Raw genomic sequence first — 16594 nt, 5'->3', positions numbered from 1 at the left:
TGGTAGGTCAATCTTTTGGTGCAATGGCAACTCTAGCTTGTAATAACAATGATATGGAATGGATAATTATGAAATGGTTTGATTAGAATAGAAACTCTTCTACTTTCAAAGTGTAGTTGTTTCTGTTGGTGTTTGAAAACGTGACCCATTTCCAATTATCCCCATGAGAACCTGACATATCTAGGGGTAGCTAACTCCCATTTTAAACATATCATTTCAGACACAAGGCCAACTATAAGGCATGGCCCTTCTTCTTCTTCAGGCTCTGCAAAACCTAGGTGGGTGGACCTACAAATTCTTTATATGGTACCAGTTGTCAAAGCACACACTGAATCTATTAAGAAGCAGATAAAACCCTTATTTCTCCTAATAGTTTATGAAACAACATAGATTCTACAATAGCCAGGTGCAAACCGATATTATTCATAAACTAAGTGAGGGTTTAAAACTTTTATGTCCACTTCAACATGAAGGTAAAAAGATTGATTTATATTGAGAAAAGAAAAAATGTTCAATATGCAGCAAAAACTTTAATGATCCTACGAACAACCAGTGCCTTATCCATTAGGGAAATCCTACATTCCAAAATTATGCATCCTTGAACATCAATCAACATATGGCATATGTTAATACATTCATGTTCAATTTGTTCACCTTATGAATTAGACAACAATATCCAATATAACCCCATACTTTCGCACATCCTTCTTAGTTGAATTTGCAACCTTATCTGAAACCACAAGCAATTATATGACTCCTTGAGTTAAAGGCAAGAAAACTTCAAACATACAACCGGGCAATTGCAAATAGGTTCAAGATCTTTGTTCTTGAACATATAACATTACAAACTCAACAAGAAAGGAGACATAATTATATTGAAATTCAAAACCTTCTACACATTGTATTTATCTCCTTGAAATAAGTACATTAGGAATGCATAAAACAAGATACAAGATCACACTATTGTATCAGAACTATCTATGAAATCCATATGCTGTTCATACAAAACATGCTGGGTATGTGGCTTTCACAGCCTGAGCAGAGCTCCAGGAACTGGAAAAATAGAAAACTGACCAACTCCCGCCCTTTCTAGCCTTGGGATCTCACTTAAATACTGTGAGATACAACAAGCTTCAGGCATAGAGAACTGACAAGTGTCCCTTACAAAAGATATCACAAGTTTGTAATGGAAGAAAAAAGAAAAATGATTAACAGAACATCATGTAGATCAAATATTCTCCTGTAAGCTCCTTTTCTGTTACCATTGTTTGTTGATTCGGCTCCACCACTGATTTGTTGTGTGCGCAATTGCTAAGACTGCCCTATCAATGACAAAATCAACTCTGAAAAATACACACCAACCTAGGCCCGTGGGTTTTGTCAAGATGACTACTGAATGAGAATCATCTTTACTTCCCACTCTTTACTAAACATGCCAGGCTTTAGAAATAATAGAATCATTACTTAGCATGCAGTACAGAAGCCGAAAAATAATGTGGTTATTAAAAAAAAAAATAGGGATGCTCTAATCTCGAGCCACGTCTGCTTCCTTAACCAACTTCTTGCCAAAATTTGCCATCTACTGACACAAAAAGGGGGAACATGCACAAAAAGTGAAGAAGACTATACCCAACGGTATAAAATCTTCCTCACCCTCTTCCAAAACTATGCACAGGGTCTCAAATATTTCTGCTACCTTGGCATCAAACTAAGATGCTTTGAAAATTTGTTTAAAAGATGATGTTTCTGCTGAAAAGGTTGTTAGCTTACAAAGTATATTCCTTGTTCTTCTTACCACCTTGGTGACTTGACTACGACACCTGATTACTAGCTTTCCTCTCTCAAAAAACCATACACAGGCATACAAAGCTAACCATTTTCCTTTTCTGAACCATCCTCTAAAGCCTTTTCTTTTATCTCTATAACTTCTGCATTTTATCCTTGAGCCAACTACTTGACACTTGTGCAAAATTTATCTCAATCCCAGTAGTAATTTTTTTGTTTAGAGATGACTCACGAATTTCTACTCACACAAGTTGATATTGGGAAAATCCCACTTGTTACATCCTATTCTTTACTTTCACACATGAAGGTTTTCATGTCTCATTAATATGCATAATGATACCACCTTCAATAGTAAAATATGCACCGTCGATCTTGAAGATCTTATAAGTTGAAAATGTGAGCATGAAGGCTGCGAAATCCACTAGGCAAGCTGGTCCGAAATAACCCAATCATAACTAGCCATGTGTGCAATTTATCTTTTAGTGGGCGCTTCTTGCTTCTAAGAAATGCACATGCGCAAGAACCGTAGATCTGAATTGAATTAATGACCCGAGTCTGCCCCACATGTCAGGCTTGTGCATTCCCACACTTCTTATCTTACGAGCATGTTGATATAGCAGGCCAGCACCCTCCGTCGATCTAAAGAAGATCAACGGTTGATGAAGAAAATCATGAATAACCATTGCACTGTTCCTTTATCAAAAAACACGTGACACTTCAAAATGGCATGATTTGGTTAATTACGATACGGGTCGAAAATCCTTTTACCTGCATTATAAAATCATATGGAGATAAAACAATGCGGGCAAATGCTAGCCCTTGATGCTGGCTTAGATTGACGGTGATTCAGAATTTCAATAATAGGCAACCCATCACAATGATCCTGACCAATGAGAAAATACCTTTTATTGCACGTGTTTTGACAAACCTGACCGCAACATTCAAAACTTTGGCACCCATGACATCGTTACTTCCTCACATTTTGGTCCCACTATGCCACGTGTCGCAAAGTGGCACGCCTGCAATATTTATCTACCTCTCATCTTAAAAAAGTGAGTATGCCTCATTCGTCGATCTCTCATAGATCGACGATGTTCATAAATTATGCTCTTCGCTCGTACGAACATCTCCTTATGTCTTCATAAGGGACAGATGTCACTCATGCGCTTGCCCGCATTTTGTAACTTCCTCGCATTTTGAAAATGCGGGCCAGTGCCCTCCATCGATCTGAACAAGATCTTCAATCGCCGAGACTTGCATTGTAAGTTTGAAAAGAAACTTTTTGGATTTAAAAATGTGTAAACCCTGATTACCTTAAACTTAAAACAGATTTAATGAAAACATTATTTCAAGTTTGCCTAAGGTCTAAAGAGGCATGCCTTGAGCAAGAAAATGAGAAGGGGCTAAAGGATTTCAAAGGACGTGGTGGATTTGTATAAAGTAATAGGTTCTTGACTGAATTTTGCATATTAAATGGGGTAGAAAGAAGATTTAGGATTTGTTCAAAATAAGACTTTGTCATATAACTCAGAATGACAAATTACCATCATGGAAGGCTTAGGCAAATTGAATGAAAAGTGTCAGAGACATTTTCCACCTTAATGATCTCAAATGGACAGCCGAGTGCACATTCAATTATGGGCATTCATAGGGCTTCACTTTCTCAAAATTTCAAATGGATGCTCAAAATGGGAATGCAATTTTGAGCCCCAACAGTGGCTCTGTCTGGGGAAGCATGTCTCTTGTGGGCATGGCAAGATTCCAAATCTCTGGGAGAAGTAGACCACATACCTGAAACAATAAAACTTCTCTCAAACAGCTTATTGCAAGCATGGAAACAACTACTTCTACTATTTACAAACGATGACCCTAGGCCACCGAACTTTAACAGAATTGTTTACCTCTATCATAAACATGATTCTCATTTGAACTTTCATGAGGTAAACTGAAATTTCTTCTCCTATCAGTTTCACCAATCATATTATCATTATTTAATAGATCACTTGGCAAAACAAAATCATCACTCTTACTTTCATAATGCATATAAAAACTTACTTCATCCTCAACCATTTGCTCATTATGAAAGTTCTTATCAGCATGGTTAAACATATCAGACTGAAACTAAAAACTCTCTTTGTTTAATGACTCATGCATGCTATCATTTTCGAATATGAAGGCTTCATATTCAACTTGGGGAAAAAGATCACACATACCTTCAAACTGTGTATCCCTTTGCATAACTGGATAGGAATCAAATGAACAATATGACTGATACTCACATATGTCATCAATATCAACATCTAAAACTAATCCGGGATCTTCAAATGATTTTTTGAGATCAGCAAGTGGATTAGTCATCACAGTAAAATATTCATCATAAAAATCATTGCAAGGTATAGGCAAATTTTTAATAACCGTCTCATCAAACACCTTGTTATCATAATCAGATGCAACATCATGATCATATTCACTGTCAAACTTGGAAGAACATTCTGATCTCTTACAGCAGTAGGACAAAATATCATCATTAAACTCATTCTCAAGTAAATCTGAATTGTCCATGTGTTCTTCAAAAAGAGGATTGATAACTCCATGCAAAGCGCATTTGTAGACATTAGGACAAATGATGTGTTGATCAACATCAAACTCCTCACCATATAATGGATTAGTGAAAACCTTAAAACCATTTCTAACGTCACTAACATGGACACTTTCAGCATATGAAGAAGAAAGATCAGAATCATATGAAGACTCAACATCCACTTTGTCAACGAAGCATGTAGAATACAAATCAAAGTTACTTCCATTGTCTCCATATAGGTGATTCAAATGTCTTGCAAGCAAATCATCATTTATCTTACCAATAGGTGCTGATGCATTAATCTCAGGATCAATCACATACTGATCATCACTATATGCATCTTCAAGACATTTTTCTACACAATTAGGTAATATGTCCTTATATATAACCTCTTTGTCTTCATATTTTGTAGACACATTTTCTACATAACTATCTCAAACTGATTTACACAATTTTGAAATGGAAACTCATTTTCAGATTTAGAAATAGTACTCATACCTTTACTAGCAAGAGAACACTTATTTCTTCCATTGCTCTCTTCTTCCCAATCAGCATCTGATTCACATGAAGATGCATATGTACTATCACAATCCTCTTCTTGACCTAAGCAAAAAGTGTCACCATTGTCTTCACATGATGCTTCTCCACAATATGTTGGATCAGCAATTTCATCTTTATCACTTGATGCATCACTTCCAGGTTCTTCATCCTCATACTGAGATAAATACCTTTCCTCTTCCTGATTCGTTATGTTTTCAACACAATGCGAATCATCAATAGGAAAATGAATGACTGGATTTATATCTTGCCTGGATAACTCATCAAATGAATCAATTCTATCATTCGCTATTGTAATACCATAAACATGTGTATTCAATTCAGCACGAATGGAATCATTTCTTCTTTGCAACAAAGAGATTTCATGCTCACATGTTTTTATTTTTGAATCTTCAACAAAACTATTTACAACAACAGGAGTGCTTATTTGCTGATCTGAAATTAAACATTCTATATGACATTAATTTGTTCTTTGCACCTCATCTTGTCGAAAAACATTTCTAGAGAAGTGACTTCGATTTAAGCCATATTTTATGTTATTCTCAATCTCTATTGCTATCATGAATGCCTGATACAAAGTTCTAGGTTCCTTATCTCTCAAAAAATAGTTCATCTTTTTATCAAATGCACCAAGATAAACCACTAAACACATTTGATCATTTGGCTTGTAAATTTCAAGAATTTCATTTAAAATCTTTGCAAATCTGATATTAAATTTAGGAACTAACTCACCATTGATGATTTGAATTTTCAAAAACTTATCAAAATAGTCAGAGATGCTTACTCTTTCCCTGAACTGCATCATGAAGGCTGACATTAATTCATCACAAGATGAAACTGAACATGTTGGTAAGAACAAAAACCAGTCCCTAGCATCATCTTCTAAAGTCTGAAAAAACAATTTCATCTGAATGTCTTCATGAGCAATTTCAAAATCACCAACCAAGTCACTAAACAATTGAACATGATGACTGGCTGAAATTTCATGGTTTCCACTAAACTTAGGTAAATACTTTCTGAGGTCATAAGGCATAATATTTGGAAAACCATGAATACCATTAAAATTCAACGGCATATGCCTCCTGGTAGAGATGGATCTAGGAATTTCACTAACAAGTTGCATACTAGATGAGATGAAACTCGACATTCTTCAACTCAAGACTCATTCATCATTAAATACTTTCAAAATTCATCATTTGCAGTAGATCTTCAGAACCCTCTATCAAATGAATGCTTCAAATACACTTCACAACTTTAAAACAACAATTGAAACCAAATCTAGCGAAATGTATAAAACATAAAACTATTCTCCTCTTCTTAGTGCTCAAACTTCACTTGATGGAGAATACATATGTAGAGCTAACTTTCATGGGAAAGAAAATTGCATGAAAGTATAAAATACCTCAAGTGTTGTTGTATGAAACCACTGATCTGCTAATTAGCCTGGTGCTAACATGAATTCCTCACACCACTAATCATAACCTTACAAAGTCGCCATCTCATTGAAGAGAGAAATGAAATCACAACTATGATTCATCTTTATCATTACAAATTCTTGCGATAACAGATCAAACAACACTTCCAAACTTGTTTGTCAGAAACTTATAATAGATCTCTCTTCTTGCTTGCAAATTCATCTAACTTTCAAATTTGCTTGATTCCCACTGAAAACTCTCAAAAACAATTTATACATCACTGATCTACAATGATTTAGAGATCCTTTAGATAGAGTCGCCACTCACTATTGTGAGAAAGATTTTAAACATGATTCATAACACTACAGATCTAAATTGAAAATTCAACTTGAAAACTTTGCAAAACTTTTAAAAACATTAAAAGAGAGAAAACATCTTTCACCAATTCTAACTCTGAATTACAACAGTATTCTAAAAATAACAACCAGTTGACATGACTAAAGATGAACACTCTTAGCAACACAATCTATATTCAACCTTGAAAAATACTATTGTAAATGGATAAAACTTACTGGGGTGCATGATTTGGAGTAAGAAAACTGAAAAGAACATCAGAGAACTTACTACTGAAACTTTTTAATGCACTTCTCCTGTTGTATTGAATCTCTTCTTTTCAAATTCTCAAGGTTTGTCTTAAATCTAATTCAATACATTCCCTAGTAGAGTTGCCATTTTGTTGGTGACTCGGATGGGCCAAACCAAATTGAGAATAGGACTGAAATTTTCAAATTATACACCAGAGATTCTTGTCCTTTTAATAGTGAATTACTTCATAGCTTCCCTAGAAGAGTCGCCATTTTTTTGGTGTTTGAAAACGTGAACCATTTCCAATTATCCCCATGAGAACCTGACATATTTAGGGGCAGCTAACTCCCATTTTAAACATATCATTTCAGACACAGGGCCAACTATAAGGCATGGCCCTTCTTCTTCTTCAGGCTTTGCAAAACCTAGGTGGGTGGACCTACAGATTCTTTATATGGTACTAGTTGTCAAAGCACACACTAAATCTATTAAGAAGCAGATAAAACCCTTATTTCTCCTAATGGTTTATGAAACAACATAGATTCTACAATAGCTAGGTGCAAACCGATATTATTCATAAACTAAGTGAGGGTTTAAAACTTTTATGTCCACTTCAACATGCAGGGAAAAAGATTGATTTATATTGAGAAAAGACAGCATGTTCAATATGCAGCAAAAAATTTAATGATCCTATGAAGGACCAGTGCCTTATCCATTTGGGCAATCCTACATTCCAAAATTATGCATCCTTGAACATCAATCAACATATGGCATATGTTAATACATTCATGTTCAATCTGTTCACCTTATGAATTAGACAACAATATCCAATATAACCCCATACTTTCTCACATCCTTCTTAGTTGAATCTACAACCTTGTCTGAAACCACAAGAAATTATATGACTCCTTGAGTTAAAGGCAAGCAAACTTCAAACATACAACCGGGCAATTGCAAATAGGTTCAAGATCTTTGTTCTTGAACATATAACATTACAAACTCAACAAGAAAGGAGATAGAATTATATTGAAATTCAAAACCTTCTGCACACTGTATTTATCTCCTTAAAATAAGTACATTAGGAATGCATAAAACAAGATACAAGATCACACTATTGTATCAGAACTATCTATGAAATCCATATGCTGTTCATACAAAACATGTTGGGTATGTGGCTTTCACAGCCTGAGCAGAGCTCCAGGAACTGGAAAAATAGAAAACTGACCAACCCCCGCCCTTTCTAGCCTTGGGATCTCACTTAAATACTGTGAGATACAACAAGCTTCAGGCATAGAGAACTGAAAAGTGTCCCTTACAAAAGATATCACAAGTTTGTAATGGAAGAAAAAAGAAAAATGATTAATAGAACATCATGTAGATCAAATATTCTCCTGTAAGCTCCTTTTCTGTTACCATTGTTTGCTGATTCGGCTTGACCACTGATTTTTTGTGTGCACAATTGCTAAGACCGCCCTATCAATGACAAAATCAACTCTAAAAAATATGCACCAACCTAGGCCCGTGGGTTTTGTCAAGATGACTACTGAATGAGAATCATCTTTACTTCCCACTCTTTACTGATCATGCTAGGCTTCAGAAATAACAGGATCATTACTTAGCATGCAGTACAAAAGCTGAAAAATAATGTGGTTATTAAAAAAAACAAAATAAGGATGCTCTAATCCCCAGCCATGTCTGCTTCCTTAACCAACTTCTTGCCAAAATTTGCCATCTACTAACACAAAAAGGGGGAACACGCACAAAAAGTGAAGAAGACTATACCCAAGGGTATAAAATCTTCCTCACCCTCTTCCAAAACTATGCATAGGGTCTCAAATATTTCTGCTACCCTGGCATCAAACTAAGATGCTTTGAAAATTTGTTTAAAAGATGATGTTTCTGCTGAAAAGGTTGTTATCTTACAAAGTATATTCCTTGTTCTTCTTACCACCTTGGTGACTTGACTACGACACCTGATTACTAGCTTTCCTCTCTCAAAAAACCATACACAGGCATACAAAGCTAACCATTTTCCTTTTCTGAACCATTCTCTGAAGCCTTTTCTTTTATCTCTGTAACTTCTACATTTTATCCTTGAGCCAACTACTTGACACTCGTGCCAAATCTATCTCAATCCCAGCAGTAATTTTTTTCGTTCAGAGATGACTCATGAATTTCTACTTGCACAAGTTGATATTGGGAAAATCCCACTTGTTACACCCTGTTCTTTACTTTCACACGCGAAGGTTTTCATGTCTCATTAATATGCATAATGATACCACCTTCAATAGTAAAATATGCACCGTCAATTTTGAAGATCTTATAAGTTGAAAATGTGAGCATGACGGCTTCAAAATCCACTAGGCAAGCTGGTCTCGAATAACCCAATCATAATTAGCCATGTGTGCAATTTATCTTTTAGTGGGCGCTTCTTGCTTTTAAGAAATGCACACGTGCAAGAACCGCAGATCTGAATTGAATCAATGACCTGAGTCCACCCCACATGTCAGGCTTGTGCATTCTCGCACTTCTTATCTTGCAAGCATGTTGATATAGCGGGCCAGCGCCCTTCGTCGATCTAAAGAAGATCAACGGTTGATGAAGAAAATCATGAATAACCATTGCACTGTTCCTTTATCACAAAACACGTGACACTTCAAAATGGCATGATTTGGTTAATTATGATACGGGTCCACAATCCTTTTGGCCACATTATAAAATCATACAGAGATAAAACAATGCGAGCAAACTCTAGCCCTTGATGCTGGCTTAGATTGACAGTGATTCAAAATTTCAATAATAGAGGGCCCATCACAATGATCCTGACCAATGAGAAAATACCTTTTATTGCACATGTTCTGACAAACCTGACTGCAACATTCAAAACTTTGGCGCCCATGACATTGTTACTTCCTCGCATTTTGGTCCCACTGTGCCACGCATCGCAAAGTGGCATGCTCGCAATATTTATCTGCCTCTCATCTTAGAAAAGCAGGTATGCCTCATTCGTCGATCTCTCATAGATTGATGATGTTCATAAATTGTCCTCTTCACTCATATGAACATCTCCTTGTGTCTTCATAAGGGACAGATGTCACTCATGCGCTTGCCCACATTTTGTAACTTCCTCGCATTTTGAAAATGTGAGCTAGCGCCCTCTGTCGATCTGAACAAGATCTTCAATCACCGAGACTTGCATTGTAAGTTTGAAAAGCAACTTTTTGGATTTAAAAATGTGTAAACCCTGATTACCTTAAACTTAAAACAGATTTAATCAAAACATTATTTCAAGTTTTCCTAAGGTCTAAAGAGGCATGCCTTGAGCAAGAAAATGAGAAGGGGCTAAAGGATTTCAAAGGATGTGGTGGATTTGTATAAAGTAATAGGTTCTTGACTGAATTTTGCATATTAAATGGGGTAGAAAGCAGATTTAGGATTTGTTCAAAATACGACTTTGTCATATAACTCAGAATGACAAATTACCATCATGGAAGGCTTAGGAAAATTGAATGAAAAGTGTTAGATACATTGAACACCTTAAGGATCTCAAATGGATAGCTGAGTGCACATTCAATTATGGGCATTCATAGGGCTTGACTTTCTCAAAATTTCAAATGGATGCTCAAAATGGGAATGCAATTTTGAGCGCCAATAGTTTCCAAAGAAATTTACAATGCCCTTTTAATTTCACTTCTTTTTTGTGATCATTTTAAGCATTATTTTATTGCTACAAGCTAGTGATTTCTAACTGTATCCTCACATCACTTACTCAATATCCAACTTAGTAGAGGTCTCAAGGTTAAAGATCCCATTAATAGAAAATAATATCATACTTAGCTGCTAATAGATAAGGGGAATCCATAAACCCATTATGTTGCAAGGGCCTTTGCTGATTCTAAACTTAGACAAAGATTTAGAATTTCTACTTATTATATGATAATATTATATTTAATTTCTAATAGTCCTAGGGACACCACTGACACTAGAAAAAAAAATTGTAGAAAAGGCTTTACACGATGTGTTATATGTTATTTAGTACTATTCCTATTTATAATGATTTTTCTTAAGTCATTTTCTTTAGTTTAATTCTTGCAATATAAATTCCTCATGTTCCTTAGTAGCTTTTATGTGAATGATGCTAATTATAGTGTTTTGGGATGCTTTAGTTTCCATTGAAAATTATTCAAGGAGGCCGCCTATTTTTATTTAATGGTTACTTGGGGTTTAGATTTAACTATCATATGATATCATTATGTTTATTTTTTGATACCCCAAGCCTAGATGACTTCATGAATCCATGGTTTCTAAATCTTTTTGTGTGGTTAGAGTTTGTTACAAATTTGGTTGATTTTAAATTAATGGTAGTTTTGAGCATTGTTGTGTCATATATACCATCCAATACCATTTTGAGGGAAATGTGTTAATGATGATAATATGAAGTATCCTTGTTTGTTGGCTATTTTATAAATTATTCATATTTCAGTTTCCATTGAATGATTATTTTATGATTCCTCTTTTATGTATGTTGATTACCTTGTGATATAAACAAATGATACTACTATATTAAGTTTCTGATACTCATGGAAATTTGTAGTCTTGAAGTCTCCATTGTGATATTTATTTATTGAAGTCTCTTTCCATATGAGTTTGACTAGTAATGTAGAGATAAAGAATGCCCTGACATGCTAAGAGGTGTCCTTCAATGATTGAATGCTGGGCACAAAGAGGAAATCTCACTTATTGGAGGCTTAGCTTAGAGGTAATTTTTTTAATTAAATTTATTGACAATGGTCCTTGTTCCTAGGATATTGTATGCCATGTCCTGCATCATGTATTTTTATCTCTGCATTTCAAATTTTTGATACACACATTCTCCAATAACATTTAGCCCTTTCTCTATGAATGTCAAATTGGGTTGACACTTCCCACTCAAAATTTCAAGGAGAACTCCAAAGCTGTAAAAATATACCTTTTCATTTTCTCTACCACTGTGTTTGTACTTTGTCAAGAACATTAGACATAGATAAAGAGAGAATCAAAATTCAATTAAACTATGTTCATTTATATAATGTTGAGTCTCATGCATAGCACATACCACTGTTATAGTAATGAGTGAACCAACATATACAAATTCAGTATGTTATGCCTTCTACTTTTAATTTCTTTTGCATGACCTATTATTTCAAAATTTATACCTTCAACATTTATTCAATTAAGTATAACTTGAAATCCAAAATTTATGATAGTATGACACAAATAGTAGTAGCCATGTACAACATATATGAGGATCAACTCAGAGAATTTGTGTTGGTGAGTGTTATTGTTATGCTTCCATAAATCCTTTACAAAGATCTGTTTGTCTATGAGAGTCAAGAGTGACCAGATTATGTGGGGAGTGGTGGAAAGATAAAATAAATAGTTATGAAGAGAGTTAATACTATTCAAAGTTAGTCCAATCCTCATTTAATTCCTTGGACTTTTCAAAAAAGTGATCCTCTTGAGGGGAAGCTCACGCACATTCAAAGAAGAGAGATTTGAATGCAAGTTAATGAATGTTGTCGTTTATAGATTATATATGTTTATAATTTATAGATATATGTATTTAGTATGTCTATACCAGTAGTATTATTTTTGATTAATTTTATTTATAGATGCACATCTGGGGGAGCATGTCAATGGTTTATTCTACTCATTTTTGTATGTTATTTGATGTGATTTATAGTAAATTGGATTCTCACAATTGGTTCCCTAAGAAAAAAATACTATGAACAAATTGAGATCTTTTAATTTGATTTAGATAACTAGTGTAGATCTTAAATGATATTGGGATGATGAAGATTGATAAAATCTTACAATATTTATACAGAGCTAGCTTACCTTGACATGAGCTCATTTTTTGGTTTGATTGTAGAATTTTTTTAATCTCATTTGTAGGTGTTGAGATATGATTGAAAAGATCATTATTGAGAGAGATTATTGAAAGAGGGAGATTGTTGAAGAAGACCATGTGTTTCAATCATTTTTTTGTCATTGATGTCAAAATTGCTATTTGCTGGTAAGATAACTATTTATAAGTTTCAAGTACTATCATTTAATTGATTAATGAAGAGAATTTGATCAATAACAGGTAACAATAGCACCTAGAGGAAAGGTTGAGTTATGATTATGTAATGAAGTACAAGGATCGGTTAAGACAGTGATGACATGATGTATTGATAATCTACTTAAGGTTATAAATGCTAGCTATACTTAGAAAGTTTAGAAGAATAAGTTACATAAAATTTGTCTACCAAGCTTGACCAAGTGGATAGTAGGTGCCAAGAAAAGTTAGTGCAAGCTGAGCAAAAAGTTAATTAGAGTCAAGTGAAAGAAAACTCTAGTGGATGTTGAGTAAAGTTTAGTTGATGCCGAGCATCAATAAAATTTAGTTGATGCCCAATGATTTTATAGTTGATGTTGAGAAATGTAGTATGTGTCAAGCATCAAAAGGTTGATAATATTGAGCTGTTGTATTATGTTAAAGATTGAGGATTCATCGAATCTAAGATAACATTTTTGTTTTCTTGAAACTTGTGAACTAGGAGGAAGATAAGGTTGATAAGCTAGTGGCACAAAAATTAATGTAAACTATTTTTGAGGAAAATTCAAATGGATTCTAGGAGAATTTTTTGGAAGAAACAAGACATGGGGTAGATACATTGTACCCTACATAATCCATTTGAATCCTAAATTGGACGATGGAAAATGAGCAAGAAAATGTCCTAATTTCTTATTTATAGGAATTTTTGGTCATGAAGCAAAAGAGTCATGTGTGAGAACCTAAGGAAGAGAAGGAATTAAGGTTTTTGCTTCATCAAATGACCCAAGAGGAGAATCTGCAATGGCATGTTAAGCAAGAAGGCTTAAGGAGATGAATGCTTGAAGGGTGAACAAGCTATCAGAGCTATAAAGTATGAAGGCTAGGTAGAATTGAGGACTAAATAGAGATCTGTAATATGCAAGAGAAGTTGTAAGTTGTATCAGATCAAAGCTTTATTGTTACTCTCTAACAATTGTATCTATCTAGGGTAAATCCTTTGGATTAAGGTTGACCTAATAGTCATTTGAAAATCCTTTAACTGGGTGGCATTCTAAATGAATGGCCTAAAGTCCTCTAACAAAGCTCACTTCTAACAAGGTGATTGAAATCCCTTAATTGGGTCACGTTTAATAGTGTGCATTATAACCTTTAATAGGGTTGGCCTTTCACAGGGCATTACTTTAGAAGAGTGAAAAGGAGTAGCATGTTACTAGTGATTTTTCTCAAATTGGGTCTCCAAATAAATCATTGTGTCAAGTGTGTTGATGAATTTATTATGTTTCATGCTTTACATTTCTACAAGTTGATTTGATAGTAACCTACAAGTTTTAAGTGATCGCATAATCTTAATGGATGCATGCAAGGGTATAAAAGTTTTATGGGTTCACTAAGCTATAAAAAGTTTTATTTATACATTTGCACCTTAGATAACTGATTCAATCTCCCCCCGCCCCCCTTTTAGTTATTCTAAAGTATTCCAATAATTGGTATCAGGGCTATCTACTTAAGAGGGCTAGTTTCAAGGTACTAGAAGCACAAAGATCGAGATGTCAAAAAGAGAAGTACCCAAGCTCAATAGAGATAAATTTCTTGCATGACAAAGTTTGATGAAGCTACACCTTGGAGGACTTGGAGATCATGCACAATCCACCATTATAGTGGAACATGTTGATCTAGTTGGAGCCTTAACTACTAAAGATATGAAGAAGAAGAAGAAAGAACACAATCAGGCAATGTTAGAGATTGCCTTTGCTCTAAACTATGCCAAATTTGATGATATCAAAGGTTGTAACACTGAAAAGAAAATGTGGGATCCCCTACAAACCATCTATGGAGGAGGCATAAATGTCTAAAAAGCCAAATCTAAGAGTCTCAAAGGTAAGTTTGATGATATGAGAATGGAAGAAGGTGAGAATATTGATCAATATATTGCTAGAATAAAGGAAGTTGTTAGTGCAACAAGAGGAGCTACTGGTCATATAGATGATGATGTTGTGTTAAGAAAAGTGTTGAGAAAACTACTGTCTATTTATGCTATTAGAGTTTTTGCAATTCAAGAATGTAGATGTATTCTAAGAAATGATCAAACTCTTGAAGGTCTGGTAGGTAGACTCACTACTTTTAAGATATCTAACTTTGATAATTACAAACTTGAGAGTCTTAAATCTACTTTCAAAGTGAAGTTGTTATTGAAAGATTCTGATGAAGTAAAGAAGAAGAAGAAGAAGAGAAAGATAAAATGTGTATCTAATGATAGTGACATAGATGAGGAAGATGTTGAACAATTAGAAGCATTACTAGTAAGAAGGTTATATAGAGGAAAAGGAAAGTTCAAAGGTAAGTTACCCATCATTTGTTTCAATTGCAATGAGGTTGTTCATATTGCTGCAAAATTTACATGGAAGAAAAAACATAGAGATGGCATCAAGTACAAAAATAGAAGAGAAGATGATGGCAAAGATTACAAAGATAAAGGCAAGAAGTCATGGTACATTGATGAAGAGGAAACCAAGGATGATTCTGATGAACATGATGATGAAGCGGTGTATGTTGCAATGAAGGACAAATCTGATGAAGTTGAGGAAACTGCACTTGTGACTCATATTAACAAAAGTGATAGATGGATCATTGATAATGGATGCTCACATCACATGACTGGAGACAAAAGTAAGATTACCTTAAATTGTTATGATGGAAATAATGTAAGATTTGGTAATGATGCACCATATTTGATAAAGGAAAAAGGTCCCATCAAACTCATAGACAAGATTTCATGTGACAATGCTTACTATGTTGAAGGACTAAACTATAACTTGTTGAGTGTATCACAATTGAATAGTTGAATTTGGAAACAAGATTGCTAAGATATTTGACACAAATGGGAAATTGATTGGAAAAGGTGATTAAACAAGAAGTAATCTATTCTATCTTGATATTGAGGATGCTACTTGTTTTGTTGCAAAATTAGATGATGTATGGATTTGGCACAAAAGCTTATGTCATGTTAATTTTGATAACTTGGTTAGTATCGGTAACATGAAGAAAGTTAGAGGTTTGCCTAAGTTGAAGAAGCCTGACAATGTAGTGTGCAAACAATGTCAGCTAGGCAAAATGACAAAGTCAAGCTTTAAGAGTAAAGCTTATACCTCTAAAGAAATACTAGAGATTGTTCATACTAACTTGTGTGGACAAATTAAAATGAAAAGCTACAAAGGAGATAAGTACGTAATGTTGTTTGTTGATGATTATTCTAGGATGATGACAGTCATGTTTCTGAAATAGAAATGTTATGCTTTTCAAATGTTTAAGTGGTACTTAGCAAGAGTTGAGAAAGAAATAGGTAAAAGTTTGGAATGTTTGAAATGTGACAAAGGAGGAGAATTTACATCAAATTAATTTGAGATTTTTTGTAATGAAAAAGGAATCAAAACACAGACATCTACCCCTAGGACCCCTCCACAAAATGGAATAGTTGAAAGGAGAAATAGGTCTATAATGGACTGTGATAGAACACTCATGATAGAGAAGAACGTTGATTTGAAATATTGGAGAGAAGTTGTAAGAACAACTATTTATACTTTGAACCATGTG

Source organism: Cupressus sempervirens, chromosome 4, assembly GCF_028749045.1.
Source record: "Cupressus sempervirens isolate cs-2001-9-10 chromosome 4, ASM2874904v1, whole genome shotgun sequence".
NCBI classification, from domain to species: Eukaryota; Viridiplantae; Streptophyta; class Pinopsida; order Cupressales; family Cupressaceae; genus Cupressus; species Cupressus sempervirens.
Note: the sequence above shows the minus strand (reverse complement) of the source record.